Source organism: Triticum aestivum, chromosome 2B (assembly GCF_018294505.1).
Source record: "Triticum aestivum cultivar Chinese Spring chromosome 2B, IWGSC CS RefSeq v2.1, whole genome shotgun sequence".
Classification (NCBI taxonomy): Eukaryota; Viridiplantae; Streptophyta; class Magnoliopsida; order Poales; family Poaceae; genus Triticum; species Triticum aestivum.
The window spans coordinates 293,853,671-293,866,777 of NC_057798.1; positions in this window are offsets into that span (position 1 = coordinate 293,853,671).

The following is a 13,107-nucleotide window of genomic DNA, read 5'->3' on the forward strand; positions in this document are numbered from 1 at the left end:
TTATTAATAACCCTCCGAAAATCGAGGCTACGACTGTGTCAGATATCCATTTTTTGGGTTGCTCGATTCACATGCCTCTCACTTATCCCTTCACTTTATAAATAGGGCCAAGGGTCATTCTTTCCTTTACCCTTCGTGCCCCTTCGCCTCATCGTCTTCCTTGCGTCACCTCAGAGCTCGAGCGCAGCCGCCACCGTCGACCTTTGCTTTTGCATCACCAACGGTGCTGCATCAACCTAATCTGACCAGAGAAACGCAGCGCCTCTCCACCTCTCTTGCAACCTCTGTAAGCTTTCTTCCTCTTCTCCTCAGATCCTCCATTATGGTTTCGTTGTTCTTCGGTGTTCTTTAGTACTCATCCATACCCATTGTTGTCACACAAATCTTTTAATAAAAATACGACCTTTGTTTCTGTGCGGCCATAACTAGATCTCATTTTTCTTCATCATAACATCTCTGCTGTCAGTCAACAGATCCCATCTTGCCTTTAGCTATTTCGTTGATACCGCCTAGGGTTTTGAATTTTCCTTCTTTTTAACACTGCGGTAGATCCAAAACTATAATCAAAACTTGCAAAACCTGTTTCTGCAATACTTAGAGATTTTTCAGATTTGTAACTTCCACAACAGTATAGGAGGTTTAACTTTTTACAAGATGAGAACCTGCCAGGCACCATTAGCCGTCTATTAAACCGCCAACTCATCCTCAATATAAAACTCCGGCTTATCATGCGCATATGTTTCAATTTGTTTTTCCTGTCTTTAAACCGGACTATCTGCATCAATAAACACCTTAAACCGGCCTTGATCCTCTTTTCCAGCTTCCTGTACAAATGGCCAAATCATTTTATGCTTGCAATTGGGTCCCTTCCCGGGTTACTGAAGAGAAACAAACTGGGTATGTTGTGAGTGGTGCTTTAGCGAGCAAGGTAACCATCCACTGGAGAGTCCCCGGTTTAGAAAATCCTCCTAAGCTTAGAATGGAGAAGTGATTGTTTTTACTGATCATCTGAATCGAGGGTTCAGCCCTCCCGGATCAAAGTTCTTTCGTGATGTTCTTGCCAGCTTCCAGATCCACCCTCAAGATATTGGACCGAACTATGTTTCCAATATATGCAATTTTCAAGTATTTTGTGAAGTCTATCTGCAAGAGGAACCCATAGTGGAACTATTCTGCGACATCTTTTACTTAAACCACCGTACTGAATTTACGGACGGGCCCAACACTGAACTCGGGGGTGTTTCAATCCTGAAGAGAAAGGATGTCGACTTTCCTCACGGCAAACATCATAGCCACCCCAAGGACTGGAATCAGACTTGGTTTTACTGCCGCAATACAACTCCTGACAACAAAAATCCTTTGCCGGGTTATCGTGCATACTGGCTTACCAAACTCATCCAATTCCCCAGTGACTCACTGCCAAGGAAATATCAAAATATGCCCCTCAACTAGCAAAACTCAGGGCATTTGTTGCCAATGGCCTGACAGGCATTGATTTCGTCCGCTGCTGGGTGTCTTGGAGTATTTTACCTTTAAGTTGGCGCCCCAGCTTAATGTGTGAATATACAGGGGATCTAAAAGACCCTCAGCGTCATGTTGACATCCAACTCACAGATGATGAAGTCACTGAAGCCGTCAAGAAAATGCTTGATGAACCGGTGGCTGCCTGTAGCAGAGTAGGGATTAGTCCCTTCTATGCATCCAACAAACCCCCAGTTGTAAGAGGCATCTTATTTTTGCTTTAATCCATTTCTCCTTAATTATTTCTTTATAACTTGTTATCCATCTGCGTAGAGCAATGATCCCTTCTGGAAAAGGAAATCGCAGGATAAACCGACGAGGGCACCCCGCATCAAGACCAGGGTTACCAAGAGGCCAGCAAAGAAGAAAACCACCGAGGCTGCTGATCTGCCCAATGATGAAGAGCTTGATGATCCGGAGTCAGAGGTAGAACTTGATTCTCTTGGTTCTTTTTTCATACACCTCATTGACAATGATTGTTATCAGGAGGATGTGGAAGCTAGCCACGCTGGTGATGTAGAGGTAATTGTTCTATCCTCCGACTCAAATCATGTGCCAGTACCAAAACTTCGTCGAGCAGTCCGGAAAGTAAAACGTTCACACCTTCTTCGTTATTTGGATCCGCACTTTTCTTCGAAGACACAACAGCATGAAACTCGCGGCACCACTCGGCATAGCGGTCAACAAGTTACATCCTCCGGTTTATCATATTCTCTGGTTCGCAAACGTTGACATGAGGTCTCTTGTTCTTTTAATACACGTTATCCCAAGGCGGGTTACTTCCGATATCCTCTTAATCCGTCTGATTCAAATTATCAGGGAACCTCCCATTCATCCTCTAGCGATTCATCAACCACACAGATGCCTCCACTCAAGATCGTTCATGGGTAAGCATAATAGAATTATTTTTTATACCTTGCACTGGTTTATTGTACTAACCTCTGCATTTGTTATTTTTAGTGCCAAAGCCAGACTTAGCAAAAAAGCCAAGCTGACTACACCAAGTGATGATAATCCGGCCACTGAACCGGAGAGGACCTCAGAAGCTCTTGATCAAGATGCTGACATTACTCTGGATGACCCGCTACTTAGGGTCAGGATACTTTTGTTAATCCACCAGAAATAAATCCAACAAGCTAGCCTGCTGATCCGCAAAGCCCAGCTGCCGATCCACCAAGCCCAGCAAAAGCATCTGCTAAACCGCCAAACCCAAATAAGACTGTTGAAGGCATGACAGATGATGTTTTGATTACTGGCTTTGGCCATACTGCTCCTGGCAATCCTGTCACTTTATCAAAACATAGTGTAAAGGAAGCATTTTCCGCTGTGGACAAGGGCAAATGGAAAACAGATTTGTCAAGCTATGCCCACCTCTCTGCTCAGGACATTCACTCTGGATATCTAAACCGTATGTATACCAGCCGCGATTATGAAGCCGGTTTAGTAAACCTGATGAAAGAGCGATACGAGGTAAATATTTGTTCCTTTGAATAACTTCTTTTTCCTTATCTCCTGCTTCAATTATCAATTCTAGTAGCCCCGAAGGGCCGGTTCATCAATATGAATGTGAACCGGGACTTGTAGTGAGAGAAGATTGGATTTTGCTTGTGTAGCCCCTATAGACTGGTTTATACCTTTAGGACAGTTCGGTTTATACATCAGAATTCCTTTTAGTAATTAACATGATCCGGTTCATGCAGTAAAACTTGATGACCTTAAATTGATCCGATATGCATTAGCCCCTAGGTGCCAAGTATATAATGTGTTGTATGCTTGGGACTTAAAATATCATTTGAGAAAAACAAATCCGCATTAGCCCCCAAGTGCCAAGTATATAACTTGTTATGTGCTTGGGACTTTGAACAAAGTATTGCCAACTTATTGTCTGTCTTTTGCAGGTTGACTTGACCAACAAAGATTCTCAAATTTCCAATCTCTAGGAAAATATCAAGTCCAAGCAAGCCAAAACTTCAAAGGCCAAAGAAGAGCTGAAGGGTGCTTTAACAACCATGGAGCAATTGAAGGATGGCTTCAAAGGTGAGCGAGCAGATTGGGAGGCTGAAAAAGCCACTTTGTTAAAGCGGGCGGATGATGCTGAAGCGGCACTTAAACTGGTGGCAGAAGAGCTGACTGGCTTGAAGCGGCAAATCAACGCTATGGCTTCTGCCATCTTTGGTAAGTAGCCTTGTCATGAAACGTACTGAATCATCCTTGAAACTGCCGGTTTAATAATATTGTAACCATTGCAGGTAGCCGTGTTGCCCATCTCGGTTTAGATATGCCCAAGAAACTGAAGGCTGCCTATACCTTGATAGAGCAGTTATATACCCGTGCTCAACGAGTCATCTGCACTGCTTTGTACAATAAACTGCCGCCAACTCTAATCAAGGATACATTAGCCAAACTATCCATGACACCTGCCCAACTAGAGGAAGTGAAGAGATCTGCAGCAAGGGCTGGCGCTTTGTCTGCACTGACTCGGGCTAAGGCTTGGATAGCTGATCTTGATCCGGAAGACATTGGGAATGGCTATCCTAGCCAAAAAGAAGATGGGTCGGAATTTGACAATGATGCCCTTAGAGCTTTGACAAAGGAGATGCGCCCGCTTGCCAATAAACTGGCCGAAGAGACTGATTTGTCTTTCCACTGATCCATCTATGATGCAGAGAACAAACGGATTGACGCGCCGGTTTATTAAGCACAAGATCTAATCCCGCCAATCCGTAAGCATACTTATGCCCCTGATGTTGAACATTCAGATCTTATAAGCGATGAAGTTGTCTTTCGAGCTTTGTCTGGAATTGACTGGGCAACCGTTGACTTCCAGCCACTGGGTGGGGAGGCGGAGGGTGAACCGGCGCAGGATGATCCGCAACCTTCTCATCAAGCTAAAGAAGAATCATAACCCGGAAGCCGGTTTATCCTCTACGCACTGTCCTCTTTATGAGAAACAATTAACCTTCTGGGCAGTTTAAAACGCCTTGTAATAGGCTAGCTTAAACACTTGGTCCGCTATGCCATCGTGCATAGCCACTTTGCCTCATACTGTCAATCTGTCATCATATGCAATGTTTGCTTATGATCTTTAATAGTTTTATGCAATCCTGTTTTCTGCATGTGATAAACTTAAAATTGCCCTAGCAGTTTACCGTCGGACGGGTTATGATACCCAATATAAAGCCAGAGTTTATAACAAAGGCTGTAAAGATAATGAAATATGAAATACATCATACCTGTGATATTGAATCACATCGTTGGTTTACCAACGTTCTTGTAGTAAGGGTGATGACTCAAATCTTTGAGTGCTGACAACTCCCACCATGCTGTGCGGGTTTAAAATAAGTCATGTCGGGTTATGGTAAACACCGGATGATCATCCTGGTGACTTATAGTCAATGCCAGACCGGGTTAACAAACACCGGTTTATAATCGGTTGTGTACTAACAACTGACAATTGAATGCTAAGCGGGGTTAACAAACACATGTTTATATTGGTGACTTTTAGTCAGGCCAAGTCAATAGACGCCGGTTTACCTCAAAGTCCTATCAAAGGAGAAAAACTTTGACAAATAAAAGCAAATGAAAAACTTGTAGTCGAGGCTTTTCAAGGGCTGCCAGGCCCAAATTCGAGGCTTTTCATGGGCTGCCAGGCCATTGAGTTAAACCATTTTACCAAGCCTTTTAAGATGGGCCTCACATTAACCAATCGTCGTTTTAACTTTGACAAGTTTAGGGTCTGTATAAAATGGACTTGTCAAACGTTCGGCGGGTCATACCAGGATTACCTGGACGGAGTGGCTTACTTGATGAAGGCAGGTTAACCTGGGGTTTTAGGTGAATACACCTGGCTTCCAAGCCTGACAAGGGTCCTTTAAAACTCTTTGTTGCTTTGCACAAAGATCCCCCAGGTAACATTGTGAGCTGTGCTCAGTGTACCTATGTTTGAGCTGTGCGTGGCAACAGACTCTCTTTGGTCCCTTGGGTGTGAAGCTTCCAAGCTTTTTTTATATGGCTTTATAAGCCGGTTTATGGGTAATTAGAACTCCGCCTTATAAGCAGAAGCCCCCATGTAACCAAGAAGACATAAAACGAAACGGCAAAGGCCCTGCTTTAGCAAGGATGCCAGTTTATTTATTGATCATAATATGTACATTGTCAAAAATATATACATAATAGGAGCATGTGGCTCAAGTGTAGTAAGGCCGAAGATGAGCTCTATTCCACGACCGTTGGGTCTACTCCTCCGATTTGCGTGAGTCTTTGTGCTCTCGAATAACGATAAGGTAGTATGACTCGTTGTTTAGATTCTTGCTGACCACAAAGGGCCCTTCCCAAGGTGGGGACAACTTGTGCATGTCAGCCTGATCTTGGATGAGCCGGAGCACTAAGTCGCCTTCTTGAGAAGCCCTAGTTTTAACCCAGCGGCTGTGATACCGCCGCAGGTCTTGCTAATAAATCGCCGAACGAGCTGCCGCAATATCCCATTTTTCATCTAACAGGTCCAATGCATCTTGGCATGCTCTTTCATTGTCCGCTTCAACATAAGCTGCCACTCGGGGCGAGTCATGGCGAATATCACTTGGGAGAATTGCTTCTGCTCCATAAACCATGAAGAAGGGTGTGTAACCCGTAGATCTATTGGGGGTGGTGTTAATGCTCCAGAAGACGGAAGGTAACTCTTCCACCCAACAACTCGGCGTCCGCTGCAAGTGGATCATAAGCTGGGGCTTGATACCCTTTAGGATTTCTTGATTAGCTCTCTCCGCTTGACCATTACACTGGGGGTGAGCCACTGACGACACATCAAGCCGGATGTGCTCACATTGATAGAATTCTTCCATAGCACCCTTGAAGAGTGCCATTATCTGTTAAAGTGCTGTGTGGAAAACCAAAGCGAAAGATCACCTTTTTCATGAATTGAACCGTTGTGGCCGCATCACACTTTCTCACTGGCTCTGCCTCTACCCACTTGGTGAATTTATCAACCGCCACTATAGGTGGGTCTTCTTATCCTTGGACCTCTTAAAAGTCCCAACCATATCTAGCCCCCAAGTTGCAAACGGCCAGGTGATTGGAATCATCCTCAATTCCTGAGCCGGAACATGAGCTCGGCGTGAAAACTTCTGATAGCCATCACACTTTCTGACCAGATCCTCCGCGTCAGCATGAGCTGTTAACCAGTAAAAACCGTGCCGGAAAGCCTTAGCCACCAAGGATTTTGAACCGGCATGATGACCACAATCTCCTTTGTGGATTTCACGCAAGATCTCACAGCCTTCTTCAGGAGAAACACAACACTGAGACGCCCCTGAGACACTGCATTGATGTAACTCGCCATTTGCAATAGTCATGGACTTGCACCACTGGAGTATCTGTCTGGCCAAAACTTCGTCCTCCGGTAATTCGCCCCGAGTCATATACGCCAGGTACGACACTATCCAATCAGGGATAGCATGAAGAAACACTACCAATTGAACTTCCAGGTCAGGAATAGCCAGATCCTCCTCTGTTGGTATCTTGACCGACGGATTATGCAGAACATCAAGAAAAACATTAGGCGACACCAGTTTACGTTGGGATCCGAGTCCGCTTAGAGCGTCCACCGCTTCATTCTTACGCTGATCAATGTGCTCGACCTGGTAACTCTTGAAGTGACCGGCAATGATATCCACCTCATGCCGATAAGCCGCCATAAGTGTTTCCTTGGAGTCCCACGTACCAGACACCTGCTGAGCCACTAAATCGGAGTCGCCAAAGCAACGTACCCGGATTAAGTTCATCTCCTTAGCCATCCGAAGACCATGAGCAAGGCCTCATGCTCAGCTGCATTTTTAGTACAGGGAAACATTAAGCAGAGAACATAACAAAATTTGTCACCTTGAGGGGAAGTAAGAACCACTCCAGCCCCGAGACCTCCAATTGTCTGGATCCATCGAAGTGAATAGTCCAGTATGTGTTATCCGGTTTATCCTCCGGTGCGTGCAACTCTGTCGAGTCGTTGATAAAATCCAGGAGCACTTGGGACTTGATAGCAGTGTGAGGCATATATTTTAACCCGTGAGGCCCAAGCTCAATAGCCCACTTAGCAACCCGGCAAGTCGCCTCCCTTTTCTGAATGATATCTCCCAATGGAGCAGAAGTGACCAAAGGAATGGGATGGCCCTGAAAATATTCCTTAAGCTTCTGACTCGCCATAAACACTCCATACACTAGTTTCTGCCAATGCGGATATCTCTGTTTGGACTCGATAATCACCTCACTAATATAATAAACCGACCGTTGAACCGGATACTCCTTACCAGCCTCTTTGCACTCCACCACAATAGCCACGCTGACAGCTCAGGCGTTAGCAGCCACATATAACAGCAATGGTTCCATATCTATGGGGGCAACAAGGACGGGCGGTTCGGCCAACTGCCTCTTCAGATCCTCAAACGCCGCATTAGCAGCCTCACTCCACACAAAATTGTCTGTTTTCTTCATCATATGATACAGAGGGATCGCCTTCTCCCCCAACCGGCTGATAAACTGGCTTAGCGCTGCAATACGACCCGCCAGTCGTTGAACGTCATTGATACACGCCGGTTTAGCCAAGGACCTAATAGCCTTGATCGTTTCTGGATTAGCTTCAATACCCCTGTTAGACACCAGAAAACCCAAGTGCTTGCCAGCCGGCACACCAAAAACACACTTGGCTGGATTAAGCATCATCTTATAAACCCTCAGATTATAAAAAGTTTCCTGCAAGTCAGCTATTAGTGTTTCTGCTTTCCTGGACTTCACCATGATATCGTCCACATAAGCATGAACATTGCGCCCAATCTAATTATGAAGACAATTCTGCACACACCGCTGATAAGTTGTCTGGGCACTTTTGAGCCCAAAAGGCATAGATACATAGCAGAAGGCTCCAAAGGCAGTTATAAAAGCCGTCTTCTCCTAGTCCTTAACCGCCATTTTGATCTGATGATAACCCGAATAAGCATCCAGAAATCTCAACCGCTCACAACCCGCCGTAGCATCAATAATCTGATCAATACGGGGGAGGGCAAAGGGATCAGCTGGGCAAGCCTTGTTCAAATCTGTGTAGTTCACATACATACGCCAAGTGCCATTCTTCTTGAGTACCAAAACCGGGTTAGCCAACCACTCAGGGTGAAAGACCTCCACAATAAACCCTGTTGCCAAGAGCCGGGCTACCTCCTCACCAATGGCCTTGCGTCTCTGTTCATTAAAGCGGCAAAAACTGCTTGACCGGTTTAAACTTGGGATCAATATTAAGAGTGTGCTCAGTGAGTTCCCTCCGTACACCTGGCATGTCAGAGGTTTCCATGCAAAGATGTCCCGGTTCTCACGGATGAACTCGATGGGCGCGCTTTCCTATTTTGGATCCAAGTTAACGCTGATGCTAAACTGCTTGGATGAATCGCCGGGAACAAAATCAATCAACTTAGTCTCATCAGCCGATTTAAACTTCAAAGCCGGATCATGCTCTATAGTGGGTTTCTTCAGAGAAGTCATATCCGCCGGGTCAACATTGTCTTTATAGAATTTTAATTCCTCTGTTGCACAAACTGACTCAGCATAAGCCACATCACCTTCCTCGCACTCCAAACCAATCTTGCGGCTGCCATGAACCGTGATGGTCCCCTTATGACCCGACATTTTGAGCTGCAGATAAACATAACACGGTCTTGCCATGAACTTAGCATAGACCGGCCATCCAAACAGGGCATGGTACGGACTTCTGATTTTTACCACTTCGAAGGTCAATGTCTCTGACCTTGAATCATGATCATCTCCAAAAATCACCTCCAGAGCTATCTTACCGACCGGGTAGGCCGATTTACCAGGCACCACACCGTGAAAAACGGTGTTTGACGGCTTAAGATTCTTATCCATTAACCCCATACGCCGGAAGGTTTCATAATACAAGATGTTGATACTGCTCCCTCCATCCATGAGAACCTTGGTGAACTTATAACCTCCAACGTGCGGTGCGACTACCAACGCCAGATGACCTGGATTATCTACCCAGGGCGGATGATCTTCTCGACTCCACACAATAGGTTGTTCGGACCAACGCAAATAACGGGGCACTACCGGTTCAACGGAGATCACTGCCCTCTTATGAAGCTTCTGATCGCGCTTGCACAGACTAGTAGTGAAGACATGATACTATCCACCATTTAGTTGCTTCGGATTACTCTGATAACCCGACTGTTGCTGTTGTTGATTCACCTGTTGATTATAACCAGCTTGGTTGCCCTGATTGCCTTGATTGCCTTGTCCACCTTGGTTACCTTGAAAACCTGAACCGGAGTTACCTCCACCATAACCTGGCCCGTGAAACGCGGGTCCTGAACCGCCAGATGGTCCATGATCATACCGGAAGAGATCTGAGTTTTTGAACTCTCGCATAATAAAGCAATCCTTCCATAGGTGCGTAGCTGGCTTCTCTTGCGTCCCGTGCTTTGGGCAGGGCTGGTTCAATAGGCGCTCCAGATTCATACCTGATCCTCCGCCCCGCGGGGGCGGTTTACCCTTACGGCGCTGATTATTACCCTGTATGTTGGTGTTAGCCACAAAATCGGAATTATTGTCCACTTTGCGCTTACCGTTATTGCCATGGCTCACCTGGTTATGCTGCTGTCCTTTTGCGCCGACATTCTTCTTTCCCTTCTCCGGCTTCTCGTCGTCAGACTCGAGATCCTTGGTACTATCAGAATCGGCATACTTAACAAAAGCTGCCATAAGTGTTCCCATGTCATTGCAGTGACGCTTGAGCCATCCCAACTTCAACTTCAACGGCTTAAACCGGCAATTGCCCTCCAATGTTATGATTGCCGAATCAACATTGATGCGATCCGACGAATGCAGGATTTCTGAAACCCGGCGTACCCAATGAGTTGTTGATTAGCCTTCTCCTTGGACACAAGCAGCCGGATCCACTATTAACATGGGTTGCTTGCACGTGTCTTTGAAGTTTGCTATAAACCGGGCCTTCAACTCATCCCATGAATTGACAGATTTAATGGGCAGACTTTTTAACCAAGTGCGAGCCGTTCCGTCCAACATCATGAAGTACTTCACACATGCCGCTTCGTCCACATCCAGCATCTCCATCGCCATCTCATAACTCTCAACCCATGACTCGGGGGTAAATTGGCAGTGTAATTAGGCACCTTACGCGGGCCCTTGAAATCCTTGGGTAACCGCACATTACGTAGAGCCGGGGTGAAACGGCACCCCCCAAGAGCTGAAAGCCATTCCTCGTTCTACTGACATCATCGGTCAAACCGGAGTGGGTTGTTGATTCACGTACTGCGCTGCCAACTGCGTTGCTAACTCTGCCTCCCGACGCACTCTACCATTATCCACCACATCCTGAGGATTCGCACCACCGCGTGCTGGATTAGGCCCTCGAGGGGCGTCACGGTTTCATGCACTGCTTGACATAGCCAGTTCATCAATGTGCCTGCTGTAACTCTTGCTTGGTCGAGGGGTTGAATGGGTTCTGTCTCGGCTATATGAATAGGCTTGCTAATGTTCCATAGAGGTTTGAAGGAGATCCCTGGCCCGCCGTGTCTCGATCACCGCTGGAGACTCACCCTCCATTGGAATAGCTGCCAATCAGGATGCCGCAGCAATCATATTATCCAAAGGGGTGGAGAAGTGACCCGGCGGGGTCGGCATGTATTGCGGCGGGTTATCTATTTGTTGAGGCGGGTCCGTCACCCGTGGCTGATCCGGCGTTCCTGTCCCAGGTGCTTCTGTCCGGTTTACCGCTACCGGATTACTGGATCCTGCTCCTGGTGTGTTGAAGAGATTCATTGCTTCATAAACCGGTGGTAGATGAGACCGGTGCCTCCTCCTAAACACCTCATTCAAAGCGTTCTGATCCAACATAAGCCGGTAATTCTCCGCCTGAATCCGCTATGACTGGGCATCTAAAGCGGCCCATTCATCAGCCATCCTAGTTTCCTCAGCCGCCAAGTCCTCCTTGGCCTGAGTTATCTAATCCCGCAGCTTTGTGACCTCCGCATTATGCCAATCTTGAGTCTCCGGGGTAACTGTTGTGGTCAACAATGTTGTCCAGGCGTCCAACAAACCGGACAGAACTTGAGCTGGCCAATGTGCGGGGCCTCCTGCCGCTGCTGCCGATCTGGAAGTCATCGCTGCTGCAATTGAAGAATGTAATGTAGGCTGTGTAGCGGCCATGAAGATCGCGACCCGGTTTGGCGGTTCAAGGGGGTCCGGAATACTGTCGCCATCGGAACAGTCGCCGAACTGGCCATCTTGTAGCTGGTACAGTGACTCGGTCTCGCTGGTGGATGATTCTCCATCAGAGTAAACGACCATCTCACCATCAGACACCGGTTCGGATTCCGCACCATGGATGAATCCCACGAAAGCATGCTTCATGGCAGGCTGAACCCGGGCAGGGCTCGCATGCTGAGCCGTCTCGACGAGGTCGGTGCAGATGTCCGGCTCAGGGCTCGGTTCACCGATCTTGCCGATGAAGACGTGAATTCCTCCAAAGGGGACCCGGTACCCGTACTCGATTGAGCCGGCCTTGGGGCCCCAGACTGCATCGTCGATGTATAGTTTGCCGCGACGACTCTTGGTCATCCAGCCAACCGCGTATCCCTTGAGTCCTTCAAAGTTGCCTTTCAAGAACTCTAAACCATCGTGCAATAGCCCCACGGTGGGCGCCAACTGTCGTGGAATTAACAAGTCAGATGTCCTAGTGAGAGGACTTAGTCGTGGAGCCATCGCAACGAGATTAGCTTAAAGGGGTTAAACCGGACAAAGGACACAGGGAGTTTATACTAGTTCGGCCCCTTGTGGTGAAGATAAAAGCCTATGATCTAGTTGTGGTGGAATTGATGGAGTCTCGATGAGCAGGCAGCGAATCCGCTTTTCCTATCTCTCGAGTTGTTGTTTCTTGTCCCTGAACCGCCGCCGGGTCGTCCCTTTATATACACAGGTTGACGCCCGGCGGTTTACAAAATACTGAGGCCGGCTCATACACGTGTCCGGCTCGGTTTCTACCTTTACCTAACTTACAACTCAAGTTACATAACTCATGGCGGTTTATGTCTATGGGCCCTAATCCGCCCTTGGGCTCCAGGCCTCTAAGATTCAATAGTAAAGCGCCATACTCCTTGTCTTCATGGGCTTCAATACGGATGAGCATAACCCGGCCCCTCCTGGGCAGTTTATGCTCAGTAGTTATATCCCCAATAGGCTGTTTTAGTGCTACTCGTTGTCTTGTATCCAACAAGCTTGAGTTTGCTCAATACAGAGCTCATTTGCAGAAGTTATGGCAGTTCTGGTTTTCCTTGGAGTGTACTTTGTTTCGTGGAATGACATAAGGTTGGCGCTAGTGGTAGTACCGCTGGAACTAGCGGCAGTACCGCATATCGCCACAAGCAGTAGTACCGCTGTCCCACAGCGGTAGTACCGCCCATGGATATAAGGGGTAGTATGGCTCCGGTTCCGCGCTGGTACCACCTCGACTCGAGACGTGGTTTTCTCGTGTCGGGTTCAGCGGTAGTAGTAGCAGCAGTAGGAGCAGTAGTA